We start from the raw sequence: 13,310 nt of genomic DNA, 5'->3' as shown, positions 1-13,310 counted from the left end.
CAGTTCAGATCACCGTAGCCCCAGGGGACTGAAGGAGATGATAGGAAATTATTTTGCTGACCATACACCATGGCTGGACCCTCCCTGTCCCCTGCCGCGGTGGAAGAGCCAGCTGCTCCCATGAACTGTACTGGTGTCCCCATTGCCTAAAGCCAGAGGTTCTCCGCCTCTGGCCGGCTGCCGATTCCTTATTTTTTGAAGCAGAAGGGCTGCACGCCATTGCTGTCCCCCGGTCCTGTGGAGTCCAAGGTTGCACAGTGCTCCCATGGGACCCACAGCCTCCAGGGTCACTTGTTCACCACTACTGAGGGAACTTAACCATAACAAGTGCTTGAAGAAATTTTGATATTTAATTAAACAGAAAACATATCCTAAAAAACTTCTTTTGGAAATCTTCTTTCTAAAAACACATATATGTATTAATTATTGTGCTGCTAAGATCATATTCATTCACATGACCTTATTATACAAAAATAGAAATATTTCTGAAATTCACATTTACAATTTTGAAGAAAAAAGTCCCCTTGAATATTAAAAACATGCTTTTGCATCAGCTCACTACTTCCATAAACACAGCGTATATATATTTTATGGCTTAAAAATCATCACTTGGCAAATTTCTATACTTAAATCTTCATCCAAAAGCACAATAGTATTTATGACACTAGGGTACATAAGTACGTTACAGGCTGCTACTATAAACCCTTGGGTTTCGATGGGTCTGAATAGCAACTGTTTGAACGCAGAGCTCCCGCAGAACTTCTTTTCAGACAGGTCTTGCACGGTACCTCTGGCACCTCCGGCAGCTCAGCTGGGACTCCTGCAAGCCCTTCCATTGCACCAACCTAGCTTTATGTGGTTTAGAGGCATTCACACACGTTTAAATGCAGCCAACACCGAACTTATAACGCAGTCAACTATTTTCAAGCTTTTGATGCACTGTTCAAGTTACAACTCTTGGATTGTTCGATACCTTTCCCTTTTATGTGCTTCGGATTTTTGGTTCGTTCGTTGGTTTGAAACAAAAAAAAAATGTAGTGCCAGGGGATCAAAAATTGCAACAGAAAAAAACCCTATTTCATAACACATTTCTGGGCTTGAACAAACTCCTCTTTTCACAGGGTAGGCATTTTATTTTATACAGCCTCACTGAAAGTGAGAAATCGAACTTGTTCCAAGATATGGCACCATAAACAGCCACAAACTTTTCATGAAATGCTGTCTCTCTTGCAATAAACATCACTTTCTCTTGTTCTCCTTTTCCTTTTATTAAGTATTTGATACCAGGTGCTAAAATTTTTAGAAATTTTTTTTTCATTTAGCACTGAATGTGGTGTCTCTGAAGCAATACAGCCAGCTCCTGAAATTGTCTAACAGTTTTCTCAAGTAATTAAGAACTGGAGAATCCTACAGACTGCAGCTAAGATGGTCAATAAGCATAAAAAGTTTATGCAGATCTTCTTTAGAAACTAAAGATTTATTTCTCTACAAACAGATTTTTTAAAAGTATATGCACAAACACACACAAGAAAAGCACTGATTTATTTATGACCTTTCAATTAACTTTATGCTTTCTTCTCCAAGCCCAAAGCTAATCCTTAATATGGAACTGACATTTACATTTTCCATATCTTAAATGTTGAGTGGGAAAAAGTCTAACAAAAAAAATAACAAAAAAATGACTGCAGAAGGATTTTCAAAGACCAAGAAAAATTTGATGCAAGACAGCCTGATCTGCAGCAAGGACTTTATTGTACTGTTGCTTCTTTACACAGCACGTACAGCCTTATCCCTTTGATACACATAAAGCATGAACTTCAATGAACTGTTTTCATTGGCAAATAACTTTTCAACTTACTAGAAAGTCTATGTAAAAAATATTGAGTTATAATTGCCCTTTAATTTAATTCACAGCTGTTTCCAACAACCGCAGCGTCCTCGTCAATGAAGTTTGACTGATGCGTACTGCATATACTCAACTAAATACACAATCCGGTAGTCTAGTATGACAGCATCAATTCAAGGACCTTGTTCCTTCTTCACATGTTAATAGTAACACTCTAAATCCAAAGGAAATTACAATCGGAAATTGTTCTTCAGGGTCTGAAAGGAAAACTCTTCACCAAACACCGAGGCTCTTCTGCAGAAGCAGCTGTCCCCAGATATGGAGCTACCTCTCTTTCCCTAAAAAGAACCTGGAGAGGGACTGTTCCCAGGAGAACAGTTGGGCAAAAAGGCAGCTCATGGCCACCTCCAAGCTGACTGACCCGTCACCAGTAAGGTCATGAGCTCACTCCTCAGAGCATGAGCCCAATTTTGGGCCTTTCCCCTCTATGCAGCTGTGAGATGGGTGGAAAAATGACCAAAACCTTCCCGAATTACTATCGCTTGAACTGAAAAAACAACTTCAAATACCACATCTATTACCTCAATTTGGAATATTTTCCTTCTTGAATTAAATTGTAACTAGGAAAAAGGTGTGTGTTAAGAATATCCTGTAAATTACCATTTCCTATAATTGTTCTAGAGATAACCTGTATTTTCCCTGAACTGGAGCTTCTGAAAACCTCTGAGCTGCTAGCTATCCTCAACATCCCAGTAAGAGAGAAGATTTTTTTTTTTTTCCCATCTGCAAAATGAGTAAGCAGCCGACTAAATTTAGCATAAGAGCGCTCTTTTTCCTCAGAGTCTGCCTTTGCACTCAGTGGACATCTATCAGAAGCAGCCATGGTACATGCATTTACAACGTAAGCATACAAACACCAACATAGAAACTTGCTGTGAAAGCACAATACTATAAATGGACAATTTCACGGGCATCAGCAGCGAAGTTACACTTTCCAATGATAATGACGAACCCTTCCAAAAACAATGTTAACTCTGATTTTCTTTCCACCTCTTCTAATGTACCGGTTTAGGTCTTCTCTGGGGCAGCTCAGACATATCCTCTATAAATGGCCAACTCTTCCATCGCCATCCTGAAACTTCACAGGGATAATAACCACACAGCCCCTCGGACATTTCTCTGCCAACGAGCGAAAGGCTGCACTCGCTCACAGGTGGCGCGTACGCTATAATACACCCGGAGATATTCTGTATGTTCTCTGAGAAAGTTGAATACTGTAAATATTGATTGAGAACTGGCTGACAGCTCTCCTAGAATACCAATGTTTCAAGTATTCAACAGTGAAAGATGGATGTGCAGAGCTGCTGACTGGTTCGTTTTGTATTATTTCAGAATTAGAGCTCTGAGCTTATCAGAAGAATCAGCTAATTAGCACTATTGAAAGCACACTGTTTACATGCAGGAAAATGGGCTGTCATCACCTTCATCTTTTGTACAGGTAGTCAGGAGAAAGGAATAACTAACTTACTGAAACTCAGTAAGTTAAGTTTCAATTGTTAAATGTTGTTCTAAGGTTAATTCAAATTTTAAACTCTATTCTCTATTTGGATTCTGGACAAGAAGCTAAGGCAGTTCTGCAAGCGAAAAGGAAATGTTTGCCTGTGCAAAGCCAAGAACACCCATTTTAGAAAAGGAGCGGGACTTCAGTGGTGACATGACAAACAACATATCGCTCAGAAGTAAACAAAAGCATTAATCATCAGATTTCAGAAGAGTACGAAGCTATCTTCTGGTACTGAAAGTTAATTAATGTTTAAGATAATAGTGGCATTCTACTCCCAGTTGTCAAAGAAGAGTACAAAATGGGTTGATTTAAAAAAACAAAAAAAAACCCAAAAAAACCCCACCACACTAAACCCACACATCCCCCCCAAAAACTGGCATGAATTTAACAGCCTAAAATTGAGTGCAATCAAAACCTGCTGCGTGCATGGGCTAGGAAGAGGGCCGTTGAGCCTAGGGAAGATTAGCGTCTTTCAGCCTTTCAGCCAGAATTGAAAGTGGTGCAAGTCTCAACTTGCATCACTTTTTTTCCCCACACAAACACTGGCACATTACAGAGTTGCCTGTCATTCTCCACTGTACCAAGCAAAAAATACAGTCAAATCCAGAGCATCTAACAGTTCTGGGGGCAACAAAGCACTCCCTTGGACCGTAATAATTCGGTAGGCTTCGTGTCACGCCTTTTTGCGCAGCAGCCTCTTTCACTGGAAGCTGACCACCACAACCAGGGTTTTCACACTGAGCTGCTGCAACAGAGGTGGTAGGGGAGAGTATTCGAACAAATCTCTGCGGGACTGAATAAGCTATGTGCTGCTCATATAACACTTTCATGCAATTGTACGGTCAAACCACACCTTCTGGAAACCTAGTTAGCAGATACCTGGAAAGCTCGCAGAAAGCATTTCTCTAGCTCTGGAGCACATTTTTACAGCCTTATGATTCCAGGCTTACTTTGATTTCCAGTGTCACTGCAGCCCACACAGCCCCCACACACAGAGCCCAGTGCAAGACTGTTCTTCCTAGTAAAAAAAACCCAAACCCCAAAACAAAACCACATTCCAGTACTGAAACGCTATATAGCTTTCATAAGTTTATTTACCAATGCACAGTTTACTACCAGTAATGACAGCAGGACCACCTGGTTTCTGCCATTCACCTGACACTACTAATGCAATCAAACTGCCCAAGGAAGCACGTACAGAACATGTCACCACTTAAAGCATCTCTAAGTAAATCACCCAAACAGAGCCAGTCAACCCCAAGATGAGCTGCGTGCAAGCTCATGTTATTCCTGCAGGAATCTCTGATCCAGAACGTCCATGGAAGAACGTCTAAGCCATCTGAAGACAGTGCCACTTACACAGCTACTATACATGTCTGTTTTGCATAGACAAATCAAAACCAGCTCTAAACACCATGTCTATAGCATATATTTATATACAAAAATGAAATACACACTTCTTTTTAAGTAATTCAATCTTATTTTGAACATCATTTTCTAAGAGCAACAGCTCCCTTGAGCAAATATTGCAGACTACTTCCACTAAACAAGCAAGACTTCACATTCAGGAACACAAAGTTTCATTGCAGCAGTTGTCTTGCAAGACATTTTATGCTATCTTGGGGAAAGACAAGGAAAAATAAATAAAGAAAAAATAAAAATAACAAATCAGCATTAAAGCCCTGGAAAGAGTGCCTTCAAAATAAAAAAAAAAAAATAAAAAAAAAAACAGAGGGAGAGGGTGCATGCAGAGAAAGAGAAGAAAAAAAAACCTTCAGGAGCATTTATAACTTAATACACCATTAAAACAGATGGCCTGCTGAAATAGCGAAGGCATTTATTGCTGATATTCAGCTATATATACAGGTGGTGGTCATCTGTGTGTCTGTTGCAGGGTGGGAGAGTTAAACAAGTGAATAATTTAGAGTAACATAAAAAATTTTTGGTTCTTATAAATCTCTTCGCTGTGAGAGCAATGCAAGATTAAATCTAGTGTGCACGTATAGCCTCACCTTTTCTTTCTATAATTAACTGGTGATGCTTTTAAAATATGCCTAAGGCACTGCAAGATGACGCTGTGTTTCACCCAAAAGAGTGACTGTGACTCTCCTCCATGCAGCCGCTGAGCGCACTACGGAGAAAATTAGCAAGTTCGGGTTCAGTGAGCTCTACGTTATTTTTGAAACAGCAAACCAAAATGGTAGAAACAAAACATTCACAGTGAAGGATCTCTTTAATTATTTTTAATAAATGTTCTGGTTAGTAAATGCCGTATCTAGTGAAGTTTCTCATTTACTATGGCTCTAAGCAAAGTTAAAGCTGCAGTGCTGTAAGAGAGAGAAAAGGAAAGGATACAGAGAAGGCACATCCTACCCTCTTATCTCCCAGCAAAATACAATCTAACTGTCTTCAGATATAAAACCAACATACTAAATCACTTATGAAGATCTAAACTTTATTGTAAAAACAGCCTTAGTTTAATATAATCCTGACCTGTGCTATGCAGCCATCCGAAATCCTGCCACTGATGCTTTCAACACCACCTTCAATACACACGGTCAGCAAATAAATATCCAATAAACAGCAGTTTAAACAGCAGACAGCTTAACCTTTCTCCTGTCTTTAAAAAATGCCAGACTGTTCAGGGTTTGCTCAAGACTTTTACCAACATTCGATTTGAATGAGCCGGTGCAAACGCACTGTTCATCCTCTCATGAGAGGAGGATGCATTTATGCGAAACATGAGGAGAATGCCTAATGCTGAAACGTACTCTCCGCATCCTCAATGAGATTTTATTACAGGGCTCTCTTTCTTCTCACTGGCGTGTGTCGGCACACTTGCAACCGTTCTACTTCTTTTCTGGCCAGACGCTATCTGTACACTTGTATTTACGGTCAGTATACACACACTCACTATTTATCACACGTGCATTGTAACCCAGCTGGGGCTACTTAAACAATAATCAACCCTGCTCCTCCAAGTGCTCAAATGTGACACTGACATCAAAAAATATTCTGCTAATATTGCATACAGCTAACTTCCTGGTTATTAACAACCATCTTTGAAAACTATTTTGGCTTCCAAAAGCATTAAGGGCTTGGATTTTCAAATGTGCCTAAAGATAAGTCCATTTTATAAACTAGCTCCATGGTCCTCAGAGAAAAACCCGGTAGTTTAATTAAAAATACAAACAAGTATAAACGTCTATTGTATCAGAGCTCCATATGACAAAAATTTATAAATTTCTGAACTTTTTGGCAAAAAATTATAGTTAAAATCTGTTTAAAAAAAACCACAAACAAACAAGAAACAAAAAACAAACTACAAAACAATAACAAACTTCCTAGAGCCTGCAACACTTTAAAGAACATTATTAGTGCAACTGTAATTTTTGGTTAAAGAAACACGACTTGCAAAAGAATGGCTTTTACTGAGATCTTTGAGTATCTTGGGCTGTGACAACTAGATTTCACCAGCTTTCATAAATAATAAAAGAGCCTGGCAAACATTCAGTTTTTCTAGTCCTCCACCTACATGGTTCTACTGTTCCTATCGATACATTATTTATATTTCAGGAGCATTCTCCACACTGTAATCGCTTTCTACGCTGGTAGAAAAGAAGTCTCTGTTGCAAAGATCTTCCATTACAAGATAGCAAGGAAGGAGAAAGTTATTCTTTTAAAAATACAGTTTCCTAGGCATAATGAAAATGCACGTTACAAGTAATGGGACAGAGATGCTGCCATTCTAAATGAAAATCTCTTCGAAACACTGAGTTCGAGAAAAGCGCTATCTATGGCAATACCTTTCACTATCATCTTTGTTAAAGCAACATGAGTTCAATAAAACGAAGCCTTAAAAATATAACTCATCTTGATGGCTTCTGGCCTTTTCCGTTTATTTGTTTCTCTTTATTCTTTTCACTATATACCTAACATTCACTCCTCTTAACACCGTATTTCTCATTCTATCACTATGTCCTTACTAAAACACCATCTCATTATAACCACTTAGGCTGCAGGATTGATCCCAGGAATTTTCTGCAGTGTCTGACCATTTGGCTCAGGGGTGGGTGGATCCACACCACAGCTCCACTGCCTGTCCTCGATCGATCTTCCCGATCGCTCAGCACCCCAGAGAAGAGATCCCCTGACGTAACCCCACAAAGTACAACTGGCCTTTCAGAAAGGTCTCACGCTACTGGAAACGAGATTTTCTTAATAGCTGCAACACATCCGGGCATGTTGTGTTGAAGAGTTACCATGGAAGTTGTCAGGGGATTTATGGGCTCATAGGCCAAACTGGCAGTATCCCCAGTGTGACAAAATTATTCTGCTTCAATTCTTGGTGATCCTTAAAGTTTATCATGCAAGACAAGCGGTAATTTAGAAAGAGTAGGAAGACACACAACTTCAACCAACTTTGGTTTTGAAAACATTCAACAGCAGAGTAAGATGCTAAAATGAAAACATTATGGAAATCTTTTTCAGAGTCCTTCTGTTCTATCTACTAATGTTGATGCCATTCCATTATCTACTTATCTTTTCAGTGGAGAAAAGAAGATAACGTCATGTAAAGATGGCAATCCACCTTTTTTGGAAATAAAGACAAGGAACCTCATGTCTTTCTGTTTGATGCTCAACTGAAACTGCAAAAAGAGCATCTCCAGAGGAAGGCAAAGCCACAGCAACCGTATTACAGAAAAGTTGTAAATTTAAGGACATAATTTTGGAAACTTAAGCTGTGACGAAGTAATGCTCTGCAGAGAATTATATTAATTGTAAATTAGAAACACAAATGTAACATGTTCAAATTGAAAGGCTAAGTAATAAACTGTCAACTATTCTTGCATGAACCAAGATTTAATTGATCTACCTTTTGGCTTCAACCTGAGTTTTTATGCAATACATGCCGATGTTGGCAAAGGCTCATAATGCTTAATTAGTTACACCTAAGATAGCCATGTGCATAAGTGTTTGCTGAACCAGTCCTCCAGCATCCTTTCATTCAGCATCTTTTTTTTTTCCATTTTATTGATTACAGCTTACACTTTAAATGAAGAATTAAAATCTCTTCCTTCTGTATAGGCCGAGTTGCTGATTCTATGTGCACTATACCTCCATACTTTTAAGGAAATGCCTACCTGGTGGGCAAACTGAGCATCAAGGGCTTTCTAGGTAGCAGAACAACTTTCAGATTTTTGCTCATTCAACATTTACTCACCTATTAGTGATTTGCAGTATCAGCCAGTTCCCTATTTGTTCCTAGTTAAAACAGACTGCTGCAGGTTAATTATTGCCCCTTCAAATATGGGGGGGTTGTGGTTTTTTCATACAGAGGTTGGGTGAAAGCTTAAGGCATCCATTTATCGAACACCCACCTATCCTCAAATCAACAGGAGGGAAAAAAAAAGCAAAAAACCCACCAGTAACAGAAAGGTCCGACACAAAGACTTCTCCAAAGAGGTGATCTTGGAAAGCACTTCTTCAAAAGGCAATAAAAAGTATAACTTGAATTAGCAGAGAAATCTAAGCTCACCATTTTGTTAATCTATATTAATCTGCATTCATTCTAATACAGCTGGTAGAGGTTCTCTGTCTAGGGGTATATGTCTATTTAGGTCTGATTTAGTATAGGGTGACTGCTCAAAAACATGAAGAGGAGACTGGGTGCCAACACAAACCAAAGCAAAACAAAGAATTGCAAGGGGACATTTACAGCCATGTTTGTGAATCTAAGGACCAGAAATTTCAAAAAACTAATGTAGTCACCAAAATCCCACTGAATTTCTACAGCACTGAGACATCTTACTCTCTGAAACACCACAGATTTTAACTTTCAAGTGCTTTTTCCTAGCAATAAATAGGACTAGTCAGAGAAAAAGTTACTCTACCACTGTATACCTATCCAAATCACACACTTCTTTGGAAGCATCATAATTCCTCAAGACAATAATGCATCCATTCCATTTCTTCACTTTACTCAAGGTAAGAGCCCCATAGAGATGAGAAGTTGGGTGTACAAGTAGTTACAAATCAAGTGAAAAGCAAAAGATATGACAGACTTGTTTCCTATGTTCCCGATTCGTAAAGATACCAGCAGTGGAGCTACGATAACTCACACAAATCAGGATTTTCCACTTTACTGTGAGCTTCCAGAAACATGGCTCTTCTACCCCTGGCCACTATTAAATCACAGCCTTCCTCCCCTCCTCCTCTCTCAATTTGGTTCTCTAACTTTCACTTTTTTGCATTCCTTTTCACTTTTAATTTCCTTCTTTATTTAATAGCTTTCTCCACCACTGCTGCTAGTCTTTCCAGTCTCTCCTTTTGCTATGTGATTTCTTCTTTTCCATTTTACTTTGCGATTTCCTTATACTTCACTCCCTGCCAACTTGACATTTTTCTCTTTCCCTTTCCCTGCTGTTCATAAGAATCAATATCATAGAATATCTCGAGTTGGAAGAGACCCAATAAGGATTGTCGAGTCCAACTCCCTGCTCCTTGCAGGACTACCTAACACTAAACCATACGACTTAGAGCATTGTCCAGTCGTACCTTGAACTCTGACAGACTTTGTGCCATGACTACTTCCCTAAAATACAGAATAATTCACAAATTTGCATGTCATCCTTGTGCAGGGGCCATGATAATCTTCTCTGTATCGTTCCAATTTTAGTATACATGCTGCCGAAGCAAGCATGATTGGATGCCTGTTGGATGTCTCCTGTCCCTTTCCAACAACCCCAAAGTAGCAGACGGGCTCAGATGACAGCAGGCTGTCCGTGGCTCGCTCCGTCACCTTAACCACCATGCAGAAAGTAAAACCTCAGAGTCTGATCAATTTGCTGCCACAAGACCAGCGTTCGTAAAACCAGATCAAGCAATTAAAGTATGTAACTATGGCTAAAACATTACAGGCTCACGGTGAATGCTCTGAAGACCAAGGCATTCATAGCTGAAACACAGCAGTGCAACATTTCTTCTTGTGGAAAATTACATTTCCTCTTACTAAGGAAGAGCCCAAGGATTTGTGTACCGTGACTGCCGTGCCACTGTGCACTACGTCAATGCTGAACACACCATCACCAACTTCCTATTAGCAATCTTTCTTCCTCTTATTGACATAAAAGAGTCTCATCTTGTGAATTAACCCGCCGCGTCCCCACCCCCAGCAGGGTTACAGCACAGCAGCTCCCCAAAAGGCTTCAGGGACAGTGGGTTAATGGGCGGTTACTTTCCACATCAAGGTTCAGAAGGCTGGTCTCCACCACCTTCAGTAGGGTATTAATTACATTATTCTTGGACCCCCCAAAATACAGGACTGAAAGCTGATGTAGAACATCCCTGGCTTTTCCAAGAGCCCATTTAATTGATTAACTGTACTCACAGCTGCGAAGTTCTTTTAAATATTCAGCTTAATTACATCTTTGCTGATGCTTAAAGACCATTACTTCTTGAAATTCTTGTAATGGTCAGCCATCCAAATGTGTTTATGTTGCAGAACATGAATAAGTGATGCAACTAATCACAATGCAAGTGTTATGCAGCTTCACAACATTTTTGTTGTCTGGCATAATGAGGAAGCTCAGAATAGGCGCTTGCCTGTTGGCACTATCTCTCTTTCAGAGAATTTCCATTCATTTAGTAACTTCAGGCTGGCAGAAAAATCAATCATGAGTGGCCAAAAAGCATCCATCCACCAAAGCCACAGACCTTCATTTAGGCATACACAGTTCAAAGTACACCCAAGCTCTCCTGCTGAAAAAACTTCGGGTTTCAAGATTAAAATCTGTACACATGCTGAACACCTGAAAAATAAAATCTAAAGAAGTGGAGAGTCCTACAATTGGCCTGTCAATAGCAACAGACAGATGAGAAAGGGGCTGACAGCAGACCAGCACACAGCTACCTCTCCATACTGCATGCAAAACCGTGCCTGCTGCTAAGAAAATTGTTTGCACTCATATTTCCAAGCGCTAAAACCAAGCCTGAACTCCTTTTCTGGTGCTAAAATGGTGCTAATTTAAATTCATAAGACTATCTTGTGGCCAGAGAGGGAGAGAAGACCACTCTGTCAGATGAAGTATTTTCTGATGTTCAGACTACTCCAGCACTGGGCAAGCAGGTTTGCTCCCTTCTGAGCAGAAAATCTAGCGCAGTATTTCCCCCGTACTTGCCTGAGAAGACAGCGTGCTCTCTGTTTTTTTTAAGCTGAAAGCAGCTTCCTCCACTTAGGATGAAACCACACAACAGCCAACCTTTAATTTTCTACTTACCATTCAACAACCTAAGCAAAGTGTATACACAGCCTCTGCAAGAGGCTGAAGGAAAATCAACTTCTTTTCTTGCCTCCTGGTGATTCACAGCACCACTAGAAATGTGAAAAAAAAAAATATTTCTTTTATTTAATCTACATTTTCTCCACATTTTCCTCAAGGCTACAGATCCTTTGGAAGTCCCTGAGAATGTAAGTTCTTCTCCTGCCCTCACTGCTACAATGTTATACAGTAACATAGAATTTGCCTACTCTTCCTTAAAATAGGTGAAACTGCCAACTGACAGAACATCAACAGCCTTTGGTACTTATAGTGAACTCTGGCAAAACAAAGTGGAGCCCAAAGCACTGCTGAAATGTATGAACTGGGGGGCAATACACAAAAAGTTGGGAACAGGAGATAAATACAAACATTTACATTACTATGAAGGGCACAGAGGTAAAAATGCAGTTAAGCAGGAAGTCCATTAAGAAGAAAATAATTCAGAAGAACACACGTTCGAGTACAAAATGCAATTAATTCAGACAGGATATAAGAATTAAAAGTAATTACTGTATTTTGCAAAGGCAGAATAAATGCAACTGAATCACACTGTTCAGTGCCCTGTGGCTTGGGTTTTTTGGTTTTGGTTTGTTGGGGTTTTTTTATTTTCACTTAGATCCTCACACCCTCCCCCATGCCCTCTCAAATCAATCAAAAATAGTAATTAAAAAAAAATATTCCACTTCAGCATCCCAATATGCCTGTGGATAACACCACATCTAACGTCATGGAAATAGTTAGCAGGAAAAAAGCCAGCTATCGAATAATTGACTACTGCTCAAAGCACGAATGTTCGGGACCTGGGCCGTGATTTCCTACAGGAGAGAGACTTTCAGTAAAAGCCAGTGTACCATAAACATTATCGCACCAATTGATTTTAAAGACCAGTTAAAAGCTATTGCCTGTGACAGACCAGGTAAGCTGAACAATCTGTGTTCAGGGACTAAGCAAACTGCATTTGCACTTGAAATATTTTGACCTCGGTCCCACAGCTGCTCCCAGCAGAGGTCCAGCAATAAATACAAAAGCCCTTTTTCTCCTGCCTCTGCCCGAGTCTACATAGGAGGTCCTGCATGCGCACCTCTTTCATGCTTAGAAAGGAAAAACATCTCCTCAGACCTCAGTAACAACCTCCAAACTTAACTGTCTGCTAGAGGAGAGGAGAAAAAAGACACACGAGAATCTCTCCCAACAGAAGCAGATTTGGTAGCCTTCGAGAAGCAGATGAGGTAGTAAGATGTAAGGACAGTGCTATCACAGTTTTAAATTGTGTGCAGATGTCAGAAGATGACAGACAAAGAGAAAATTAAGCTCAAAACAAATTCTTAAAATGTCAAGTGTCTTCCTGCAAACCGGATCGCTGCGGGGCATGGGGTGAACCAGCAGCAGAAGCACACGAGCCTAAAACGCCGCCGCAGCAGCAGTCCACAAAGAAGAGCAGCGATGACGCTCACCAACTCCACGTGTGCCTCCGGACCACCTCTTCAGCTCTCAGCAACACGTCCAGCAAAAGCCCCATCTCGATACAGCCCCCCTTCCAGGGATTCTTGAATTTCATTTTCACTGCAGCACAGTACAC

General features: G+C 40.1%; 1 protein-coding gene and 1 non-coding gene across 8 annotated transcripts in view; both read right to left on the bottom strand.

Moving 5' to 3' along the window:
• FRMPD4 (FERM and PDZ domain containing 4) overlaps positions 1-13,310 on the bottom strand; it is a 410,476-nt gene that overhangs the window by 187,196 nt on the left and 209,970 nt on the right. The window lies entirely within an intron of this gene.
• On the bottom strand, positions 10,007-10,113 carry LOC126053076 (U6 spliceosomal RNA). Its single transcript, XR_007510241.1, has one exon. It is a non-coding gene; the product is annotated as a U6 spliceosomal RNA (small nuclear RNA).

This window comes from Accipiter gentilis, chromosome 31 (genome assembly GCF_929443795.1).
Source record: "Accipiter gentilis chromosome 31, bAccGen1.1, whole genome shotgun sequence".
NCBI classification, from domain to species: Eukaryota; Metazoa; Chordata; class Aves; order Accipitriformes; family Accipitridae; genus Astur; species Astur gentilis.
This window is presented reverse-complemented; position numbering and strand designations above follow the sequence as displayed.